Source organism: Mirounga angustirostris, unplaced genomic scaffold (genome assembly GCF_029215605.1).
Source record: "Mirounga angustirostris isolate CCGP_5_RB_7025 unplaced genomic scaffold, mMirAng1.0.hap1 SCAF_2, whole genome shotgun sequence".
NCBI classification, from domain to species: domain Eukaryota; kingdom Metazoa; phylum Chordata; class Mammalia; order Carnivora; family Phocidae; genus Mirounga; species Mirounga angustirostris.
The window spans coordinates 52413336-52438711 of NW_026991710.1; positions in this window are offsets into that span (position 1 = coordinate 52413336).

Sequence of the window (25376 nt, forward strand, 5' to 3'; positions counted from 1 at the left end):
CCACGAAGATTAGTTGACCACAGAGATGAGGGTCCATTTCTGGGCTCTCTATTCTATTCCATTGATCTATGTGTCTGTTTTTGTGCCAGTACCATATGTCTTGATGATTATAGCTTTGTAATACAGCTTGAAGTCCGGAATTGTGATGCCACCAGCTTTGCTTTTCTTTTTCAACATTCCTCTGGCTATTCAGCGTCTTTTCTGGTTCCATACAAATTTTAGGATTCTTTGCTCTATTTCTTTGAAAAAAGTTGATGGTATTTTGATAGGGATTGAATTAAATGTGTAGATTTCTCTAGGTAGCATAGACATTTTCACAAAATTTTTCTTCCAATCCATGAGAATGGAATGTTTTTCCATTTCTTTACGTCTTCTTTAATTTCTTTTGTGAGTATTCTATAGTTTTCTGAGTACAGATCCTTTGCCTCTTTGGTTAGGTTTATTCCTAGGTATCTTATGGTTGTAGGTGCAATTATAAATGGGATTGACTCCTTAATTTCTCTTTCTTCTGTCTCATTGTTGGTGTATAGAAATGCAACTGATTTCTGTGGATTGATTTTATGACCTGCCACTTGACTGAATTCCTGTATGAGTTCTAGCAGTTTTGGGGTGGAGTCTTTTGGGTTTTCCACATAAAGTAGCATATCATCTGCAAACAATGAGTTTGACTTCTTCTTTGCCAATTCAGATGCCTTTTATTTCTTTTTGTTGTCTGATTGCTGAGGCTAGGACTTCTAGTACTATGTTGAATAGCAGTGGTAATAGTGGACATTTCTGCCATGTTCCTGACCTTATGGGAAAAGCTCTTAGTTATTATGATATTTGTTATGGGTTTTTCATAAATGGCTTTTATGATATTGAGGTATGTACCCTCTATCCCTACACTCTGAAGAGTTTTAATCAAGAAAGGATGCTGTACTTTGTCAAATGCTTTTTCTGCATCTATTGAGAGGATCATATGGTTCTTGTTCTTTCTTTTATTAATGTATTGTATCACATTGATTGATTTGCAGATGTTGAACCACCATTGCAGCCCAGGGATAAATCCCACTTGGTCATGGTGAATAATCCTTTTAATGTACTGTTGGATCCTATTGGCTAGTATTTTGGTGAGAATTTTTGCATCCGTGTTCATCAGGGATATTGGTCTGTAGTTCTCCTCTTTGATGGGGTCTTTGGTTTTGGGATCAAGGTAATGGTGGCCTCATAAAATGAGTTTGGAAGTTTTCCTTCCATTTCTATTTTTTTGGAAGAGTTTCAGAATAGGTATTAATTCTTCTTGAAATGTTTGGTAGAATTCCCCTGGGAAGCCATCTGGCCCTGGGCTCTTGTTTGTTGGGACATTTTTGATTACTGCTTCAATTTCCTTAGTGGTTATGGGTCTGTTCATGTTTTCTCTTTCTTCCTGGTTCAGTTTTGGTAGTTTATACATCTCTAGGAATGCATCCATTTCTTCCAGATTATCTAATTTGCTGGCACATAGTTGCTCATAATATGTTCTTATAATTGTTTGTATTGCTTTGGTGTTGGTTGTGATCTCTCCTCTTTCATTCATGATTTTATTTATTTGGGTCCTTTCTCCTTTCTTTTTTTAAGTCTGGCCAAGAGTTTATCAACCTTGTTAATTCTTTCAAAGAACCAGCTCCTAGTTTCTTTGATCTGTTCTACTGTTCTTTTGGTTTCTATTTCATTGATTTCTGCTCTGATCTTTATTGTTTCTCTTCTCCTGCTGGGTTTAGGCTTTATTTGCTGTTCTTTCTCCAGCTCCTTTAGGTGTAGGGTTAGGTTGTGTATTTGAGACCTTTCTTGTTTCTTGAGAAAGGCTTGTATTGCTATATACTCCCTTCTTAGGACCGCCTTTGCTGCATACAAAAGGTCTTGAACAGTCGTGTTTTCATTTTCATTTGTTTCTATGAATTTTTTAAAATTCTTCTTTAATTTCCTGGTTGACCAATTCCTTCTTTAGTAGGTTGTTCTTTAGCCTCCATGTATTTCAGTTCTTTCTGACTTTCCTCTTGTGATTGAGTTCTAGTTTCAAAGCAGTGTTGTCCAAAAATAGGCAGGGAATGATCCCAATCTTTTGATACCAGTTGAGACCTGATTTGTGACCCAGGATGTGATCTATTCTGGAGAATGCTCCATGGGCACTAGAGAAGAATGTGTGTTCTGTTGCTTTGGGATGTTATGTTCTGAATATATCTGTGAAGTACATTTGGTCCAGAGTGTCATTTAAAGCCTTAATTCTTTGTTGATCTTTTGCTTAGATGATTTGTCCATTTCAGTGAGGGGGTGTTAAAGTCCCCTACTATTATTGTATTGTTGTCGATGTGTTTCTTTGCTTTCGTTATTAACTGCCTTATATAATTGGCTGCTCCCATGTTAGGGGTATAAATATTTACAGTTGTTATATCTTCTTGTTGGATAGACCCTTTAAGTATGATGTAATGTCCTTCCTCATTTCTTATTATGGTCTTTGCTTTAAAATCTAATTTGTCTGATATAAGGATTGCCACCCCAGCCTTCTTTTGATGTACATCAGCATGGTAAATTATTTTCCACCCCCTCACTTTAAATCTGGAGGTGTCTTTGAGTCTAAAATGAGTCTCTTACAGACAGCATATTGATGGGTCTTGGGGTTTTTTTTGTTGTTTTTTTTTAATCCAATCTGATACCCTGTGTCTTTTGATTGGGGCATTTAGCCCATTTACATCAGGGTAACTATTGAAAGATATTAATTTAGTGCCACTGTATTGCCTGTAAGGTGACTGTTCCTGTATATTGTCTCTGTTCCTTTCTGGTCTATCTTACTTTTAGGCTTTTCTTTGCTTAGAGGACCCTTTTCAATATTTCTTATCCCAATTATTCTACCGTTGTATTGCTTTATGGTATCACTTATCTCTTGAATTCTCCCCTCGTGATCAAATAGTTGTTTATCTCTCTTTTTCTCAGCTTCTTTATTCTCCACCATTTGGTGTTCTATATCACTAATTCACTTTTCTGCTTCATTTATCCTAGCACGTAGAGCCTCCATTTTTGAGCCTCTGTTTTTTATTGCATTTCATTAATAACCTTTTTGATTTTGAGTTGGTTAGATTTTAGTTCTTTTATTTCTCCAGAAAGGGATTCTGTAGTATCTTCTATGTTTTTTTCAAGCCCAGCTAGTATTTTCATAATTGTCATTCTGAACTCTAGTTCCAACATCTTAGTAATGTCTGTATTGATTAGGTGTCTGCAGCCAGTACTGCTTGCTGTTGTGGGTTTTTTTTTGTTTTGTTTCGTTTTTTTGAGGTGAGTTTTTCTGTCTTGTTATTTTGTCCAGAGGAGAATAGATGAATGAGAGAACAAAATGCTAACAGAATGATGAATTAGAGAACAAAATGCTACCACACCCCCAGAAAAGTATACACCAAACAAATCAGAAGAGACCTGAAACTGGGTGGGGGAAAGAAAGGGAAAAAAAAAAGAAAGAATATGATCAGGCCGGTGAATAGAACAGAGCCACACACTAGATTTGGGGTGTATTTTGGTCTGTTAAAAGAAATTGTCTCCCAAAATTTTAAAGAATGACAAACTTATATATATACAAAAATAAGGGTAAGTACAATGAGGGGATGGAATATGATTGTAAAGATGTAAAATTAAAAAAGATTTTAAAAAAGGAATTGTTAAGAAGTTGGTTGAAAAAAGAATAAAAAAAAATTTTAAAAAAAGAGACAGAAAATGTGATCAGGTTGGAGAGTAGGACAATGTCATACACTAGATTTAGAGTATATTTTGGTCTGTTAGATGAAACTGTATCCCAAAATTTTAAAGAAAGAAAAACTTATATATATATACAAAAAATAAGGTTAAATACAATGAGGAGATAGAATATGACTGTAAAAATGAAAAGTTAAAAAAGATTTTTAAAAAGGATTGATAAGATGTTGGTTGAAAAAGGAAAGAAGAAAAATTCAACTAAAAAATATAGAAAAAGAAAAAATAAAGAAAAGTTTAAAAATTAACTTTAAAAGACTAAAGCATCATGGGAAAAAAGCCATGAATTCTATGTGCTGTATTCCCCTAGCAGTGGGGTTTTGCCGTTCTCATTGATCAGTAAGCTCAGTCTTGGCTGGATGTTCTTGCTGATCTGGGGGAGGGACCTGTTGCAGGGATTCTCAAATGTCTTTGCCGGAGGCAGAATTGCCCCACCCTTGCCGGGGGCTGGGATAAGCAATCTGCTTGGGTTTGCTCTCGGTAGCTTTTGTTGCCTGAAAGCTTTCCAGACAGCTTTGGAGGATGAGAATGAAAATGGAGGCCTCCCAATCTCTGGTCCTGGAGGAGCTGAGAACTTGGGGCCCCACACCTCAGTGAGTCCTTCCAGAAAGTGGTCGCTTTTCTCTCCATAGAATTGCTGCTATTCTTTTCTTCAATCTCCTGTTGAGTTTGTAGGTGTTCTGAATGGTTTGATAGCTATCCAGCTGAATTCCTGGGACCAGACAAAATTTAGGTCTTCTACTCCTCTGCCACCTTGCTCCTCCCACCTAAATTTTTATTTATTTTAAAATCTGAAATTTCTTGGCTTCAGAATGGGTCACTATCTATTTGCAGCCCCCACTTTGTATAGATCCATGAACACATTATGTGAACTCAGTGCATTAAGTCCCTTCTATGTGGCTGGTAGTAGCACTGTTCAAATTAATTAGGATATATCAGCAAAACAGAAAAGGTGCTCTCCTTCAGAGAGCAGAAGGACTAATAAAACATACACATGAGAAAATAATATGATTGTGGCACTAGGTAAGAAAGACAATGGACAAAGGAGAAAAAGTACAGCAGAGTAAGGAAGCAAAAGTGTAGTTTTAAATAAGAAGATCAGAATTAGACTTATTGAGAAAGTAATATTTCAGTAATGACTTTGATCAGTGAGGAAGTGATTCTTGCAGATATGTGGGGAGAAAGCATTACAGGCAGAGTAAAAAGTCAGTGCAAGTGTCCCAAGGGAGGAATATTCTCAGTATGTGTTAAGTATACTGAAGAGGATGATGTGGCTACAGAGAATAAGCAAGGACAGAGAATTAGGAAACAAGGTCATGGAGAGAGGAAAGTGCAGATCACATTGGATCTTAAATGCATTTTCAGTATTTTGGCGCTTTTTTTTTTTTTTTTTTTGAGTGAAATGAAGATCTCTCATAGTGTTTTGAACAGTGGAGACACATGGTTTGACATCTTTCAAAAGGTCTTGCTGTTGCAGCTGTGTTGGCAAGAGAGGATAAGATGCAAGGATTGTATCCATGTGGGCAGTTAGGGGATAATTACAGTAATCCCAGCAAGAGATGATGGTGACTTCCTGCAGGGGCACTAGCAGCCGGTTGGAAGGAGTGGTCACATTCTGGTGATATTTCTAAGGCAGAGCCCACAGGAGATAGCATGAGATTGTCTTTGGAGTGTGAAAGAAAGGTGTCAAAGAAGATTTCACATGTTTTTAACTAAAAAGGGAGGACAGAGTTGTCATTAGCTCAGATGAAAAAGGCAATGAGATTAGCAAGGGCTTAGAGGAAGTCCAGAAATTACATTTTTGATATGTTGAGTTTGACCTTTTTATTACACATCCTAGCAAAGGTGGTAAGTAAGCACTTGCCGATACAAGTGGGTATATGGAAGAGAAGACTAGATTGAAATTATAAATGTGGACATTGTTTGTATATTGATGGTATTTAAGGCCAGAGGCTTAAATGATTTTGCCAAGGCAATGTATGCAGGTAGAGAAGAAGAACAAGGATTGAGCCTTAGATTTTTCTACCATTAAAATATTGGGGAAAGGGGAGAGATGAGCAAAAGGTCTCAGGTGAGCAGTGATATTATAAGAAAATCAGAAGAGTATGTTAACATGGAAGCCAAGTGAAGAAAGTGTTTCAAGAACTAGTGTGTGGATCAACTTTATCAGATGCTAATGGCAGGCCAATTAAGAAGAGAACTGAGAACTGACCACTATGTGAAGCCATCAGTGACCTTGTCCAGAACACTTTTAATGCAGAGATGCAAGTAATATCTTGATTAGAACGGGTTGAATGGGTCCTCCAAAAGGATGTTAAAGTCCTAACCCCCAAGGCCTGCGAATGTGATTTTTTTTGGAAAAGGTGTCTCTGCAGATGGTCAAATTAAGATAAGTCCATTAGGATGGGCTCTAATCCAATACAACTTACATTCTATAAAATGGGGAAACTTGAACACAGAGGCAGACGTGCACAGAGGGGAGATGCCGTGAAGACAGAGGGAGAGCACATGTACAAGCCAAGGGACAGCCGAGGGTACCAGATGCTAGGAGAGAAGCATGGAATAGATTCTCTCTCACAGCCCTCAGAAAAAATCAATCCTGCCAACACCTTGCATTTGGTCTTCTACCCACTAGAACTGTGAGGTAATAAATTCCCGTTGGCGGGCCACCCAGTTTATGGTCCTTGGTTGTAGCAGCCCCAGGCAGCTAGTAGAGTGTACCAAGAAAGTCTGTGAGAAGAGGAATTAGAAACAGATCATAGTCCACATTGGTAAGTATAGCTACAGTTGCAAAAGATAGCTGCTCACATGGTTTCCATGCCCTTCCATACAAACACATTCATTCAGTTCATGTTCAAGCAAGTGTTCATTGAGTGACAACTATATGCACTCAACTTTGATAAACACTTCTGTGGAGAGCTGAGTTACATGGCATGTTAGCAGGCTCTCAGGAACTCATGAACCTCTGCTGCATTTCCCTACTTGTAACTCATTCTAGAAATGAGGCTGCTTAGGGGCACATGGGTGGCTCAGTTGGTTATGCATCCAACTCTTGATTTTGGCTCAGGTCATAATCTCAGGGTCATGAGATTGAGCCCTGTGTCTTCCTCTGCACTGGGTGTGGAGCCTGCTTAAGATTCTCTCTCTCCCTAAAGTGAAAGAAAGGAAGGAAGGAAAGAAGGAAGGAAGGAAGGTAGGAAGGAAGGAAGGAAGGAAAGAGGGAAGGAAGGGAGGGAGGGAGGGAGGAAGGAAGGAAGGAAGGAAGGAAGGAAGGAAGGAAGGAAGGAAAAAAGGGCAGGGAATGAAGGCTCTTTGATGTGTACCCCCAGCTCTCCCAGTCCCCAACTCTCTGACTCCATCTCCTGCCTCTCTTCCTCTCCCTCACTCTGTTACACATTTCCAAATCACCTCAAAAATTTTGCTCTTGAAGCATTGTTTCCCTAGAATGTTCTTACCACAGGTTCCGTGTGACTTCCTCCCTCCTGTCTTCAGGCCTTTATTCAAAAGACATCTTTTCAGTGAGGCTTTCCTGTCTGAAGCTGACCTAAAATCATAGCTGCCTTTCTACTTCCCACCCCACAAATACAAGAAGGTGGGAATAGAAATAGATCAGTAGTAGAAGATTCTCTGTGCAAGACAGAACAAGTGCACCAATAAAAGTAAAATATGAGATATAAATAGCCAAAAAGGTAGCTACATATAATAAATAAATTTCGTATAAGCATATATATCTACATGCATATGTAGCAGTAGCTAGATATGTATGTAATCAAATCCTTCACACTGAAATCGGAAACTAAACTTTCCTTTCAAACCCTTAGAGTGCATTTATAAAGATCTTCTGTATATTAGACCACAAAAGAAACCTCAGTGAATTTCTCCCTCTCTGCCCAATTCCATGCACAAAATAGACTGCAGGGGAGTGGGTACTAGATACAGGTAAAGGAGCCGGGCAGGCAGCACCTTGGGACCACAACCATAGCACCTCCCTTGTTACTGCAAATTGAGAAGTGCACAAGAGCTGAACAGGCTATGGTGTGTTCTTCCTGCAGCTCTAGCAGGGCAATGACCTCAACAGGGAAAAGCAAGCCTTCATTAAAGTGTTGGAAATTCCCTTAAAAAAAAAAAAAAAAGGAGAAGAAGAAAAAGAAAAAGAAGACTATATTAATTAGTGCCGAATGCCAGAGGGTAATTGCTTTTCATCTTCTGTTTTTGCTGCTCTAGACTTGACATTCTGAATGAGAAATGCTAGCAAAACAGAAATTCTTAGAAATTTAGTTAAAAACCACTGCCTTGTCACTTTAGGTGATTTCTGTTTAGTCAACTTTGACTGAACAAGATTACTGACAGAGTTCTGACCTTCTCTTCCCGCTCCCATAGTATCCTTCAAAAGCCGGATCTATTGCCTCAATGACTTTCAAAAAGATCATGAGTAGATTGGTAAAAAACACTTTTGGTAAGCCTAGGCATTTACAAATTTGTACCCCATATACCACCAAAGGAAGACATTTGTTATCATTAACACCCCCACTCAGCAAACGTAGGGCAAGTTGTGGAAAAACTGATACCTAAAAGGAAAAAAATAAACCCAACTCCATTACTCAATTTCCACATGAAACTTTTGCTGGAAACACAAAGCTTCCCTGAAAGCTACTATTTATAGATATATTAGTGGCTCAGGAAACGTTCAAATTGCTTTATTAGTATATAATTTGTATATAAAGATAATAATGCTTTTTAATGCCCTTGTATTTTTTTTTTTTTTTTTGTACTGAAGATTTGATTCTTTCTATTACTAAAGACACCATCTGATAAGCAAACTGTACACATCTTAAGGCCACATTACTAGATCGGGGCCAGCTTGTTTTTTGTTCTCCCCCTTGAGGCTTTCTGTATTATTTTGGTTCTTTATCCCTATCATCAATTCTAGCCAGCAATTTTTTGTCCTTCTCGCTAGGCATTAGGCTAACCACAGAATGAACGTTTTAACCAAGGATCAAATTTAAATGGAACTACAATCACATCTGCCACTATTACCTAATCCTTAGTGGCTTAGGTTAACCACAGAGAGGGATGCAATTCAGCTTTTGGAACTTGTCAGTTTTATTTTGTTTTTTAAAATATTCTAGAAAATTAAATAGTGGTGTATCTGTGGGACAATAACCAAGTTTTGCATGCCCCTTAATGATTTTAAGTGTATTTTTGCTAAGAACACTATTTTTTTTTCTTTCCTCACAAAATGTACTGCTCCTGCAATTTTTTCTGAAGAAATATGGGGAGGATAAAGGACACTGGATAATAATCTCCCATTGAGTGACAATTCTCAGAAGGAATTGAGCTTTATCTGAGTTTTTAAATCAGGGAAACCAATGGGCTCTTCTCATGTAAGAAAACACAACTGTTGTACTCAGTTCATACTTTATAAAAAATTCAAATTCTCACAATATTAAAAATGAGGAAACTTAAACTCCAGTTATGTAAGTGCCAGGCACTATTCTAGGTGCTAAGGATTAGTGAACAATAGAATTCCTGACCTCATGGAGCTTATATTCAAGGGTCAGAAACAGAAAGTAAATAATTCAAATAACTAAATATGTAAGAAATGTATTAAAAATGACGATGAAGAAAATGAAATAGCAGACATAGTAGTTGTTTCTGGGAGCTGCTCATTCAGAGAACTCAACTGAGGGAGGAGGAGGCGAGAGGCTCAGTGAGAGGGAATTATATTTGAATCCATACCTCAATGACAGGAAGTAAGCAAGATGAAAAGAGCTGTGAGAAGTGTATTTCAAACACAGAGAAGACTAAAGGTAAAACTACTTAATTAGTGAAGATTTACAGAGACTCAAGTCAGGACTCTTAAGTACTGACTGTGAGTCTAACTGAAGTAAAACATGTGTTTACCTGTTTGACTCATAAAAAAATATCACTCGATATCTAGAAAATATGTTTTTATTCCACAGGCTTCAGACCTATCAGAGTCTATGGTTTCTAAGGGGAAAAGATAAAGTATCCCCTCTGGAGCTATAGAAGGAAAGAAACCAACAGGCCCCAAAGCAGTAAAATACAGGACTGGTTTAACGAAATTTATAATACCTAGGAAAGTTAAAAAAAAAAAAAAAAAGAAAAGAAAATAGAAGCTGGGAATTAGAGCCAGGGGAAGGATAGACATGAAATATACCTTTTCAAGAGTCAAGCAATTATAACGAAATTTGAGAGATTCCTGGGAGATCAGAAAGAGCTAAATCTAAAGAGTAATAACCTTTATCTTTGCAGATCTGATTCAGGTTAGAGGTTATTTCTCATCAAACAGTAAATAAAATACACTCCTTTGGGATTTTCAAACTCTGTACTTTATGAGAAATCTGTAATGCAATTCTGGGTTTTGTTTTTGTTTTTGTTTTGAAAGAGACCAGGATAATTGCTGCACAGAAAAGAAATAAAAAATAATCAGGATGGGGCACCTGGGTGGCTCAGTCGGTTAAGCATCTGCCTTCAGCTCAGGTCATGATCCCAGGGTGCTGGGATGGAACCCCGCATCAGGATCCCTACTGAGCAGGAAGCCTGCTTCTCCCTCTGCCTGCCGCTCCCCCTGCTTGTGCACACACACACTCTCTCTGTCCAATTAAATAAATAAAATCTTTAAAAAAATAATCAGGATGAAAGACTATATAAGTAGTAATGAAAACTGGGGAGGAGAACGCAACCAAGTTAGTCTGTCCTATACTAAAAATCTGAGTAGTTAAAATTCCTGCGTCCAGTTCCGAAGCCAAAGAAGGGGGAAAAAAGTCTAAAATAGAGTCAGTTCGATAGTGGCATTTTCAGAAAGAATGCAGAACCACAGTTCTTTGAGAAAGGTAAAACTTCCAAGCACCAAAGTCTAAAATAAAACTTTTAATTCTTTAATTTCTTGAGTACTATTACTACAATGCAAAACATAATTAACAATGTTCCTCTAAGAAAAAAATGTCAAGCACTTCATATGACTCCTCTTACAATATTCTGGTTTTTAGGGTTCTTCTTATAGTACTCTTTAATAAAAGTCAAGGACATGATATAAACTTGCAATACCCTGAAAGGATTTTTGTAAAGCTAAAATATTTACCTGAAAATATCCGGTTTTCTAATTATCAGGCTTTATTCAAGGATAGTGCAAAGAGTGTAAAGACTACATATCTTTCAGAAATTTTCCCTAAATTCCCTTCTTAGCTGGGCTTTTGATAGGGACTTGAGAGGAAATACTTTATTCTCCTTAGAAGAACCTCAATTGCCAGCATTTTGAAGTACAGGTTGAAGTTGTAAACATATGCTATATAAATATTATATAAACCTAAATAAAATAGACATTCTTTTGTGAAAAGTTAGGAGCCTAAGCAAAATTTTCAATTACTGATTATTGGTTATTCAGATTTTTAAAGTATTTATTGTTAATGGCTTTCCTTTCTGTATTTAAATCAGTAAACCCCAGCAATTTATTTGGGTACATGATATAAAGTAGGTTTTGAATGTAAAGCATTCAAAAATTCCACTTATGACAAAATGGTAGTAAGCTTCATATATCTTTATGACTAAAATGCTCTAAAATCAGGGCGCCTGGGTGGCTCAGTTGGTTAAGCGACTGCCTTCAGCTCAGGTCATGATCCCAGGGTCCTGGGATCGAGTCCCGCATCGGGCTCCCTGCTCTGCGGGGAGCCTGCTTCTCCCTCTCCCACTCCCCCTGCTTGTGTTCCCTCTCTCGCTGTGTCTCTCTCTGTCAAATAAATAAATAAAATCTTTAAAAAAATAAAAAATAAAAAATAAAAAAATAAAATGCTCTAAAATCAGTTGCTTCTAATCCTCATTTACCTAACAGTCATCCATAGATTGTACCAATTTCTGAGGTATCTTTATTTTTCCTTTTTTTTTTTTTTGAACGTTTTCTTTCTTGTTGTTTTTCTGTTTTAATGGTATATCAGTATTAATTCAGTCACACTTTGTTGACATTATGACATCTTTCTGTCCCTACTCTCTGAATATTGGTAGCAAAAGCCTGTACAGGCCAGATTGAGAGGACGTTCCAAGGATGATACAAGATACTGGGGAGATCCATCTGGGCCCAGGAGAGGAAACAATGGGCAGATGTCAAATGTGACAACCTTAAAAGGGTTACAAAAATAATGGCAGCCAAAATATAATTAAAATGTGTCAAAAGCGAAGCCAGCTAAAATACTATGTAGACAAATATAGGGGTATCTTCTATGGATCCTTTTTGGAAGCCAGAAAATGGAACAGATTCTTCTCCAAGTCTTGGGCAGCATTTACAAAAGGATGTTTCATGGATATTTTACAAAAGGAATCGTGGAAAATAAGTTGGGGAAAAGCTAAATTAGATAAAGTTTAATAGATCCCTTTGTAGCAAGATACTCCAGTCTTTAAAATGCTAATATACTGTTGAAAACTCCAACAGGAAAAATATAAAACATGACTTTTCCCAAATGGAACATTTCTTTATCATGTGACATTTATTAATCTTACAGAACTATATTGTTTCATGGAATACAGTTTGAAGAACTTTGCTTTAAAATATCAATTGTCTTTCTGCTGGCTTTCTCTCTTATGTCAACAAGTTGCTATTAGTAATTCCCCGGGTCCAGAGAGGTTTTCCATTTAGCTGTTTGTCATTCAGTTGACTGAATAAAGAGATTGAGTTCTTCTTTGTGTATACAAAGGCTTGTATGAATATCAGGGAGCAGTCTAAAATACATCAAGAAAAAAAAATAAATAAAATAAAATACATCAAGAGATGAAATGAAAATGTTCTCTTTCCTGATTTTTGATTCAGCATCCACTATTCACAGAAGACTATGCTTTTCTTATCTTTGAAAGACAAAAGAGTGATCTATTTCTCCTGTGGGCTTTCCAGTTTGCTAGAGCTTATATCACATGATTCACTTGTTTCATGCATTAATAACAGATATATAATTTTTGTCTTATTTTTAAACCATAATAAAAATCATTTTGGTGTAAGTTATTTTGATGATTTTTAAGAGCCGCAGTTTTATCATCTTATCCCAAAACTTTATTTTAATAGTACCTCCTTTTTTTCCTCTTTCCAATCCAAAAGCATGTTTGTTGCATAATAGGTGAGGCCCAATTCATAGCAATAACTGCACATCACTTTACATATTTGTATTCTTCTAGATTGCTGTATTTCCCTTCTTAATATGGTATGTAGAAATATGATTAATTTGTTTTACTACATTTATTGAGTTAGTAGGGCTGTTTAAAATCTATCATTTAATTTAACTTATTTAAGTCATCCTGTATCCCTAAGTAACTGCTTTCTCCCATAATTTATGATATTTTCTAAAATTTTTGAATATTTGTATCTTCTCTATTTTGTGTTATTTTAAACTAATATATTCTGATGAGCCAAACAATGATGAAAAATATCAATAAATAGATGTTCTTTGGATTTTCCATTTAACTACTTAAAGATTTAGCTAAATTAGTATTTTCTCTAGAATTCTAAACTGCACTTTTTCTTTTTTTACCCAGAATAAAAGGTACATAGTCATTTCCCCCTTTAATTGACTCTTCTCCTTGAGAAATAGTTGATTCATTAATACATATGCTTTTCAGGAAGTATGATTTTATTTCAACCAAGTTCTTTTGAGTACACAAGTCTTTCTGAAGCAGAACACATGTCCCACTTTCTTAGGGATCGCATTGCTTTCTGTACATTTATTTCCTTCTAAGCTGGTTAACATGTTTTCCAAATAATTCCATAGGTATATGGAACGTTTAAATAGTTACACAATAAAAAGTATTACAGGGTGCCTGGGGTGGCTCAGTCAGTTAAGCTTCGGACTCTTGACTTTGGCTCAAGTCATGATGTTATGGGTTGTGAAATGGAGCCAAGTGAAATCCAGTCAGGTATTGGGCTCAGGGCTCAGTGGGAAATCTCCTTCAAGATTCCCTCCCTCTGCTCTTCCCCTCACTCGCACTCACTCTATCTCAAATAAATAAATAAATCTTTTAAAAAAGGTATTACAAAATGTGTGTGTAGGAATGATGTTTAAAAATCTTTAAAAAGTATAGTGTTCTCTGGAAGTAGGACAGAATCCCATTTTCAGAAATTAGTTGGTATCCAAACACATTTAAAACAAGTATTGTTCTCACTTGAAACCATAGCTTGAAAGAGTAAAATATGGAGAGTAAAAAGAACTGATTCTCAGGGGTAGTAAATGAGTATAAATACCCAATGAACAGGTCAAATGAATGAGCTTATGAATGATGAGTATCTTAAGTCAGAGATCAAATGTATTGATTTTTTTTAAAGATTTTATTTATTTATTTGACAGAGAGAGACACAGCAAGAGGGGGAACACAAGCAGGGGGAGTGGGAGAGGGAGAAGCAGGCTTCCCGCTGAGCAGGGAGCCCGATGCAGGGTTTGATCCCAGGACACTGGGATCATGACCTGAGCCGAAGGCAAACGCTTAACAACTGAGCCACCCAGGCACCCCTAAATGTATTGATTTTTGTATTACTCTCATAACCTAGTTCAGCACTAAATGTTTATTGAGTAAATGACTAAATAAATAGACAAATACATTAAAATATGACTTCTCTCTCTGTCTTTCTCCCTTTCTCCCCCTCTCTATATATGGCTATTACTATTACTGTATGACATTACCATATGGTTATTACATTATATGTAGAGAGAGACATATACATATATTTATATTTATACACACATATGCACACATATATATGTACCTATGTATAAATATATGTATGTATAACACATGGGTGATAACATATTTACATGTGTATGCACACATAGTAAGAGAAAGAAAAGAATCTCATTCATGAAGATGAGATCAACATGAAAAATCAACATGGAAAACAATTCAGATTTCTGCATTCATTTATTCAAAAATATTTATTTGAAAAAGCACTGAAAATATTGAAAAAAACAGCACATGTATGGGATGTATATAGGCTTAGTGAGTACCAAGTTCTATAAGGTTAATAATCTTGCCATTGCTGTATTCCCAATCACACACACACACCCACACACACTTCTACTTTCCTGTATGAAAATAGCTCTTCAAGAAAATATTGATAAGCTTAAGAATCCATTCCGCCCTTAGGCTAAATGACGATAAGCCAAAAATTTGACAATTTCAAAAAAAAATGCAAAGTGGATAAAAGATTTCCATCTCAATCAGTGTTGAAATGAAAGTTAGCGGGGTCCTTGTGTTTAAGTGTATGTACAGTGAAGCACTATCCTGCCTTTCAGGATGTGAGCAAAATTTGTGACTCCTCACTCTGTGCAGAACGTAAATCCAGGCCAGACTCCCATTGGCAGGGTAGATCTACAGCCATACAGGAGATTCATTAAATTCCCAAAGTCTGTCACCTCTCACTTCCAACATCCTCAAAAATCCTGTGGGGAACTTCTGAGGTTCGCTTCTATTCAAGTTCACCCTAGTGATTTTGGTTACTTTTATCTGCATTATAGCTAGAGGTTGCATTGAAATTCCTTAAGATTGATTTTTTTACAGATAATAATGCTACTTTCATGAATTTACAGAATCTAAGTAATATTATTGCCTCTCAATAGTATTCGCAATGGAAGTGCTGCAGACACCATGACACCTTGATTAAAAGGATAATGGAATAAGGTCACATGATGACCAGTGTCTCTGACAGTTCTTGAAATTTTAACACAACTACCTGTCTGATAGCAAGGCTCGTATCTGACAGCTGCTATGATGAGGGAGGCCAGACTCTTGAAAAGACGTATAATTTCTCTTCATTGGCCTTCAGGCATAATAACTTTACAGAGTCTTATATGACAATTTCTAATGGACAGTGTATATGTAATTCATATGCTCAGGGTGTTGGATTTTAAATGCTGATAGTTTCTATTTTACTATTTCAATGCAGCTTCCAATATATGATTATTTCAACTTTTAATAACAAAAGACATTATCTAAATATCATGTGCATGTGTGTTTGTACTCTTGGGTTAGTATCTCTTAAGTATAAATAATAGAAGTGAAATGTCTGGGTTAAAGTAAAAGTACATTTAACATTTTGATAAATGGTAACATATTTCCCTCTTAGCTGACAAGAATTTACAAGTTTACGGGAGCGACCACAAAAAAAGTATTTTTCATATATCTTTGCCAAAAGAGCATTAGATTAAACTTTTGAAATATTTTCCGAACTACTGGTGAAAAACTGCTAAGTATTCTAAATGTTTATCCAAATATGGAGTTTGATAATATTTTTTCATATTTTATTGGATATTTATAATTATTTTTCTGTTAACCTTTTGATGCCATTGAGATTTTTTTTCTTTTGGGTCACTGATTTGTGTGTGTGTGACCACCAGAATTCTAGACACTGCTCAGCCTACCTTTTCTATATGAATGCCACCTGCTGACGAGACAAAAAATATGATCACCATCAACAACACACACATACAGACACACACACATAGACAACTATACAAACTTTTCTTGAGGATTAAACTAAGGAGGATAATGATTTGAGATTCAAACCTCAGAAGTAAAGTACTTTAGAGGAAATTAATAAACAGAACGGTTGTAGAAGTTTTATGATATGCTATAGTTTTATTTATTTTTTTTGTTCATGAACTCTTATCATAAAGAATTTCAGAGGATTAGGCAGGAAAAGGTGTAGATAATTCTTTTACTTCAGCAGAACTGCACAGAATATATGATTGCTAGATTTGAGGGATCTGAGTGGATACTGTATCCTACTCTCCATCTAGTAAGTCTAAAAAATTAGAATGTTTGACAAATATTATGTAAAAAACAAGGGAAATTAATATAACATCTTTGTTGGCAAATAATAAGTCATGATAAACATCTTCAAATGGACATGTAATAAAACACTCATTTGCATGCACACAAAAACTATAGAACAGAGTTTCAAGCATTGGAGTAAAACAATAGTATTTATGTTCTCAATATATTTTCTTAGTGGTGTGAAGAATAGTGAAACCAGCATATAAATGGGAAAAACTCTTCGAAGAGTTATTACAGTAGTCCAGGCATAAAGGATGGTAAAGATTCTGAGGTATTAGAGTAGACATGGAAAAATAAGATCATATTAAATGTGTTTCAAGATAGAGTTAACAATATTTGGAATGCAAAGGATATTGAGTGGTGGTACTTAAGGAAAAGGGAAACATCATTGAAGACATTGATGACATTCTGGTGTGAATTAGTAGATGGTTTTGATACTGGGACTGAAAAAGGGATCCCTCTTCCCTCCTTACTGGAAAAGGAGGAGGATGTTTGTATTGATGTTGTTCTGAAGTTGGCGGGAGATTATGGTATCTGTTTTGGACAAGACTTTGAATTTCCTGTGAGACATCTCACAGGGTGGGTATGTCAAGTCAGAGACTTGGAAGTTAGAAGAGTGTTCTGAACTGGTGATATACATTGCAATATAATAGTCATATTTTGTTGATGGTATATGATTAGACATGATCACTGAAGGAGACAGTGTAGTGTGAGAAGAAGGGCCAAGGATTGAGCTCTTTAGAGGAACAATAGAATTTTAGATGTAGACAAGAAAGGAAGAGCCAAGAAAGAGACCTAGAAGAGGTTGGGAAGTTATCTGTGAAACAAGAGAAAAATCAGGAGATTATGGAGTCACACAATCCAAGAAAATCAAATTTTCTAAGAAGGACAATATTGTCAACTTAAAAAACTAAAATGCTTCTGGAAGTTTAATTAGATAGCTGAAAGGATTCTTTTTAAAAGAGCATTATTTAATCTCTATTAAGTGTAGTAATAACAGGTCTCAAAATTTGCATTACTATGCCTCAAACTAGTGGAATAATTTTTAAATAATCTTGACAATAATAGTTGAGTGGAAAACATGTTTATCACAGCTAACTTCTATTTTATAATTTGAAAATATTTTAGATATGCAAGAAAACAAAGTATATATACAATATATTTTTTAAAATAATTGCAACACCAGTGCAAGAATCAATGGAAAGTTTAATGGAGCAATATAAACAGGCCTGAATTAGTTTCTAGCATATTTAAGATCTCAATAAATGATTAAAGAGAAGTCACTAATGAATGGAAAGCCACACAGTCTCTCAAATGTATTGGTATAAAATTTGGCTATCTGAACAAAAGTTTATCTCAACATATTACAGAATAAATTCCAGGACAATTAAATATTTACATGCGATTACCATAATTAAATTCAATAAAGGTTTTAAGAAATTTTTAACCAAAAAAAAAAACATTACTAGATTTAGAAAAAAAAAATTCGGGCGCCTGGGTGGCTTAGTTGGTTAAGCGACTGCCTTCGGCTCAGGTCATGATCCTGGAGTCCCGGGATCGAGTCCCGCATCGGGCTCCCTGCTCGGCAGGGAGTCTGCTTCTCCCTCTGACCCTTCCCCCTCTCATGTGCTCTCTCTCTCCTCTCATCCTCTCTCTCAAATAAATAAATAAAATCTTAAAAAAAAAAAAATTCCAGCTCATTTCATTAAGTTACTATTGTATTTGAAACCTGGATAAGGAAAATTCAAGAAAATTATAAATTTATATCACTTAGAGATAAATCAAATTAGCTTTAAAATCAAAACAGTGATATTTCATAATCAAATACCTTATCTCAGAATTACAAAGATCACTGAATATGTTGTACATGCATCAAAGTAACTTACTAAATTTACTACTAAATCAATAGGCGAAAAAGAAAAATCATATTATTACATCAATAAGTATAGAAAAGAAAAACTGTTGTTAAAGTTCTTTACCTTTTTAAGAAATATTCTCTTAGTGAACTAGGTTATAAACAGTTTGTACTAAACCCCAAATCAAAGTCAAAAGCAAAACTTGTGAATAGGACAATAGCAAAATTAAGAATCCTGATCTTTAGTAAATATTACAAAATACAAATAAAAAGAAGACAAATTAGAGAAGATGTTTGCAATATTTATAACTAACAAAGAAGTTAAAGGAACTCCTGAAAATTTACACAACAACAAAATGGATCTCGAGAACTGCCAGTGGACAAATGGGCAAAGGTATGAACAGAAATTCACAGGGTGACAACAAAAGGCAAATAACTGCAGAAAGAGATGGTCAAACTCATTAAAATTACAGAAATGCAAATGTAAGCAACAATGGAACATAATTTTGGTCCCAGAAATTTGGCAAAAATAAGACACCTAATAATGCAAGTATAGGCAGGTAGGAGTGCATTCAGGAATTTTATACACTAAAAAGTGCTGATTGGTATCTCCATTCTGAAGAGAAATCTAGTAATATTCATTCAAACTGGATAAAAATGTACCTATTGTTTCTGATTTCCTGCTGCTGGTTATATATGCCAAGGAAATTTCCACACAAATTCATAGGAACATATATAATGATTGTTCACACAGTGTTTGAGGTAATGGAGTTTGGGAGGTAATCCAGGCGACCTTCTCTGAGAAAATGGATGAATAAAAGATGTTGCATGCATATTAAGTAACTGCTGAGAAGTCAGAATCAACCTAATCATGATACAAATAACATGTAGGGTGCAGTGTAACTAGAAATAAAAAATAAACTGAGGCTTACAGATAATTCCATTTATGTAAAATAAAAATACATATAAACAAAACTATACCTATATACATATATATATACCATAAGAACACACAGAAAAAAAAAAAAAGAATATATACCAAAAACATTAGAATGGTCTCCTTATTGAAACTTAAAAATGGAAGTGAAAGACTAGGAATATATTAGAATAAAGATATATTGCATGCTATCTTGTCCAGAACTCAGCAGTATTATGAACTCAATTCTCTCTATCTTAAATTTTCTCTTTTTATCTAGGTGATTTTAGTTTAGAGTATTTTCTAAGTATAAATTAGTGAGAGAAGTTTTAAAGAATATCACTGAAATATGTGCATAAAAATTTATAAACTGTCAAAAACAAGACAAATGACAAACTGAAAACAATTTTTGCAATAAATATGACAGGCATAGATTTAGCTGCATTGCTATGTAAGCTCTTACATATCAACAAATGCAAATTTTCCTTAAAATGTGTATAAGACATTAATAGTCTATTCAAATACAATAACTATAAATGCCAATAAACAGATTAACAATATCCAATCTCATTCAAAATCAAGCAAATATTAAAAATGTGTTATTTTTTAACTCAGCAGTAAGAAAATACAAAATAGCTTTATAATATTCAGTGCTTGCTGGAGGATGGTGAAACAAAAATTAACCAATAATTCTATATGCATGTTGTGGAATAGCTTCTATCCGTTAAATGTCTGCAAGATCCTATGATGGACAAAAATGAGGGAAATTAAGAGTTGTGACACATGAAATTTTATAAAATTTAACCAGAAAAAAAGAAAGTAAAAAGTCATTTTCATTTCTCTGTAAGTAAACAAAGGGGTTTGTTGAATAAACATTTTATAAATAAAACATGAAGATATCTAAAATAACCAATCTCAGGTTACTCCGCATGTCTGTCCACATGTTAATTGAGGAAGTTTCCAGGAGCTAAGTCCTACAGAGAAATGCTGAGTATGGACAGCACAAAGTCTCTGCGAAAAGCTTACAGGTAAAGGAATGTCCAGCCCATAAAGGGCTTATAGACATCAAATACTAAAATTTTGAAAAATGAATTGGAGAAATGCTGACTATCCATGGAGTTAAGATATCAACATTAAAACAAAACATTTTCATTATTTTCCCAGTTATTTGCTTATGTATTTATACTAAATATTAACAGTCACTATTTCTTTGTTAATTTCTTTATTTTTTAAAGATTTTATTTATTTATTTATTTATTTATTTATTTATTTATTTATTTATTTGAGAGAGAGCTCGCACAAGCAGGAGGGAGGGGCAGAGAGAGAAGGAGAGGGAGAAGCAGGCTCCCCACTGAGCCAGTAGCCTGAGGGACAAGGGCTGGATCTCAGGACCCTGAGATCCTGACCTGTGTGGAGGCACACGCTTAATGGACTGCGCCTGAGCCACTCAGGCACCCTCTAATTTCTTTTTTCATGCGCATATATTATACTCATAATCACAAATATATTTAGGAAAATGTTTGAAGAAAAGTCCACTCACAAAAGCCCATTAAATGAAGAATGCAGTCAAAGTTGAACTCCGTTAGTTAACTCATCTTCCAAATTCGGAGCATTCAATTCCCAATGGGTGGTGGGAATTAGGTGGACTGGGGAGGGTCTCTGGAATCCAGAAACCTCTGAAATAAAGAGTGGGCTTGAGGAACAAAGACAGTGTTTACATTCATTGAGAACTAACACCATTTTTTTTTTTTTAAAGATTTTATTCATTTATTTATTTGAGAGAGAGAATGAAACAGAGAGAGCATGAGAGGGTCAGAGGGAGAAGCAGACTCCCTGCCGAGCAGGGAGCCCGATGCGGGACTCGATCCCGGGACTCCAGGATCATGACCTGAGCCGAAGGTAGTCGCTTAACCAACTGAGCCACCCAGGCGCCCCGAGAACTAACACCATTTTAAAGGAAAAACTTTTTGGAAAAATGTTTTTTTTTAATAAAAATTGTCAATGTATTTCCTTTTAACTTATGGTTTTAAAACGAAGACTATAGAAAAGAAGACTATAATATCTTAGGACACTAAAGTAAGAGAAGAATCAAAGTTTTGTTAATAAGGCATTGGGGTAGTGAGTGACAGGCAATTTCAAACCCAAAATGATTACATCTTTTCACATCGTTGTCATAGCTTCAGCACCAGCAAAACTGTCACATTTTCAGAGAAGTCCCTAATTTAAAAAAAGTTCCTGCCAACATCTTTCATTTGTTTTTATTTCACCTGACAAAAGTATTTACCTCATGTGATACGAATAGTCTCATAGTAGTAATTAAGAAAATGTAATGAACAGAGGTTGGTGGCAAAACACTTTGTTATTGATTTTTGGTCATGTCTTTTCATTGTATATACAGCTTATAAACTCAGGATATATAAACTCAGGCATTTATAAATTGAATAGGATCTCTCATAAAAAATCAGAATACTTAGTATATAGTATCTCATAAGCAAAAGTCATTGTATTTTTCAGTGAAACACATTCCTTGTGAAAATCCCAAACCTGAATTTAGTGCATGAAGTACCATCAAGTAGCACTTTCATTTGAGTCACTGCTCTGCTTCCTTCAAGGTAACTACATGTTTTTCTTACCTATTATTTCACCTTCTAAATATATATCGCAGCCTATATTTCCATGACAACACTGCCAGTAAGCAGAAATGGGGAAAATGGGAATTTTTTTTTTTTTTATGGTAAATAGTTAACTAAGCTGAAACCATCAACCATGGATGAGACGTATACTGGAAGATTCTTATACCATGCTTGGTATACTGTTTAGATGTAGGGGAAAGAAAATGAAAAAAACTCTCAGAAATAACAGAAAACCTGAATTTAGTGAAAACAGAAATCATAATACATTTAAATGAGAACTTCATCAAACCAATGACAATTTAAAAGATCACTCAATCAAGAAATATACAATTTAACTGTGTTAGATGGACAATCTCAATGTTCATTGTACCGTGAGTTTGTGGAATACTAATTAACATTACAGGTACAGGTTAAAAATATTTCATGGGTGGGGCACACCCGGGCGGCTCAGTTGGTTAAGCGACCAACTCCTGGCTTTGGCTCAGGTCATGATCTTGCGTCCTGGGATAGAGCCCTCTTGTTAAGCTCCCCCATTCAGCAGGGAGTCTGCTGGTCTCCCTCTCTCTCTGCCCCTCCCCCTGCCCGTGTGCCCTCTCTGTCTAAAATAAATAAATAAATCTTTTAAAAAGTACTTCATGGTTAAAGATATTTGGAAATGCTTATTTAAATAATGTAAATCATTATTGATGAAAAACTTGTCAGAGTATTTTCAAGGTTGTAAAGGTCTGGGCTTTTATCTTACTTGTAAGGTTCCAAGTTAGCCTGCTAGTTTCATAGACACTAGCTGAAGTCATCAGACTCCTGGGTCAGAGACAAATGACTCTGTTACTCATGGCTCAGCAGGCAGCATGAACATCAGCATATTTGCTTCATTTCCCCTGGCGCTTGTGTCCCATGGAGGCAATGGGAACTGGCCCAGAGGAAGCCAGAACATGCAGTAGGTGGCATTACAACAAAGGAAGCCTAAATTTAAAAGACACGGATTTGTTATATTAGGCAGTAAGCATTCTTCTCCTCTGCACCTATCTTCCAAGGCTGCTCATTATACAAATATACTTGAAAAGATAGATTAAAAGAAATACTGTGCCTCCCTCCAGAAAACATTCAGAAATTCAATATCCCATGGAGAATCTCTCCTAAGAATCCTTTAAAATGCTTATTTGCATTGTGAATGTTAAAGATGTACTAGGATTTTCCAAATCTAATTTGAATATGAAAATTGTATATCTGTGTGTGTGTGTAAAACCTCTCTTAGAAGAGGTAGAAATCAAGAAAAAAATTGAGATAAATTTTTTTGTTTGTTTCATTTTGAAATAAATCTTTTTCCATCTCATATATTGGTTAAGATTCCCAGCCAACTTGATATTCACCTAGTATTTCATTCTTAAGTATTTTAAGGTATAATAGGAAATGGAATCTTTTCATCAAGTTTAAATAATCTACTTAGGTATAATGCCCTGTGCTTGAATTCCAGCTTCAACACTTACTGTTTAGATGTAGGGGAAAGAAAATGAAAAAAAACTCTCAGAACTTCCACTTTTGATTGCAAAATTCTACCTTGTGAATGAATTTCTTGGGTTAAATGAAATCATGCATGTAAATAACAATGTTTTGGGGGCACTGGGTGGCTCAATTGGTTAAGCATCTGCCTTTGGCTCAGGTCATGATCTCTGGGTCCTGGGCTCAAGCCCTGTGTAGGGCTCCACACTCAGAGGGGAGCCTGCTTCTCTCCTTCTCCCTCTGCCCCTCCCCAGCCCCTGGGCCTGCTCATGCTTGCTGTCTCTCTCTCAAATAAATAAAATCCTTAAAAAAATAAATAACAGGGCGCCTGGGTGGCTCAGTCATTAAGCATCTGCCTTCAGCTCAGGTCATGATCCTGGAATCCCGGGATCGAGCCCCGCATTGGGCTCCCTGCTCAGTGGGAGACCCGCTTCTCCCTCTCCCACTCCTCCTGCTTGGGTTCCCTCTCTCGCTGTGTCTCTCTGTCAAATAAATAAATAAATCTTTAGGGAAAAAATAAATAAATAAATAAATAACAATGTTTTGGCTAGTAAACAGCTTTCTTAAATAAAAATATATTGTACTATATAATGCTATATGTTGCATTATTTTATAAGATATTAAAATTGTGTAACTATAAAATAAATCTAAAATTATATTAATACAGAAGTATTGAAATAAGGGTCAACTGAAAACTAAATTAAATAGTGTATGTACACAGAGGCAAATGCAAATATATACATAAAAAAATTCCTGAGCAAATTGCAATTTCAAACAAAGGTCAAATACAAGATAGAAACATCAACAATACAAAAAAAATTAATATTTAAAATCACACGTGTTTCCTTTGCCTCAGGAGACATATCTAGAAAGAAGTTGCTACAGCTAAGGTCAAATAAGTTACTGCTTGTGTTCTCCTCTAGGATTTTTATGGTTTCAGTTCTCACATTTAGGTCTTTCAATCCACTTTGAATTTATTTTTGTGTATGGTGTAAGAAAGAGGTCCAGTTTCATTCTTTTGTATGTTGCTGTCAAGTTCTCCCAAAGCCATTTGTTGAAGACACTGTGTTTTTCCCATTGGATATTCTTTCCTGCTTTGTTAAAGATTAAATGACCATATAGTTATGGGTTCATGTATGGGTTTTCTATTCTGTTCTATTTTTGTACCAGTACCATACTGTTTGAAACACTACAGCTTGGTAACATAACTTGAAGTCCAGAACTGTTATTCCTCCAGCTTTGCTTTTCTGTTTCAAGGTTGCTTCAGCTATTCAGGATCTTTTGTTCTTCCATACAAATTTTAGGATTGTTTGTTCTAGTTCTGTGAAAAATGCTGTTGGTATTTTGATAGGGATTGCACTAAATCTGTACATTGATTTTGGTAATATAGACATTTTAACAGTATTTGTTCTTCTAATCCATGAGCATGGAATGGCTTTCCTTTTCTTTGTGTCCTCTGCAATTTCTTTCATCAGTGTTTTATAGTTTTCAGATTATAGATGTGATGTATCATGTTGGTTGATTTGGGAATATTGAACCGCTCTTGCGACCCAGGAATAAATCCCACTTGATCCTAATGAATGGTTCTTTTAATGTATTGTTGGATTTGGTTTGCTGGTATTTTATTGAGAATTTTTGCATCCATGTTCACCGGGGATATTGGCCTATAGTTTTCTTTTCTAGTAGAGCCTGTATCTGGTTTTGGTATTAAGGTAATGCTGCTTCATAGAATGAATTTGGAAGTTTTCCCTCCTCTTCTATTTTTTGGGATAGTTTGAGCAAAAAGTAAAAATAAACTATTAGGATTTCATCAAAATAAAAAGCTTCTGCACAGCGAAGGAAGCAATCAACAAAACTAAAAGGCAACCTGCAGAATGAGAGAAGATATGCA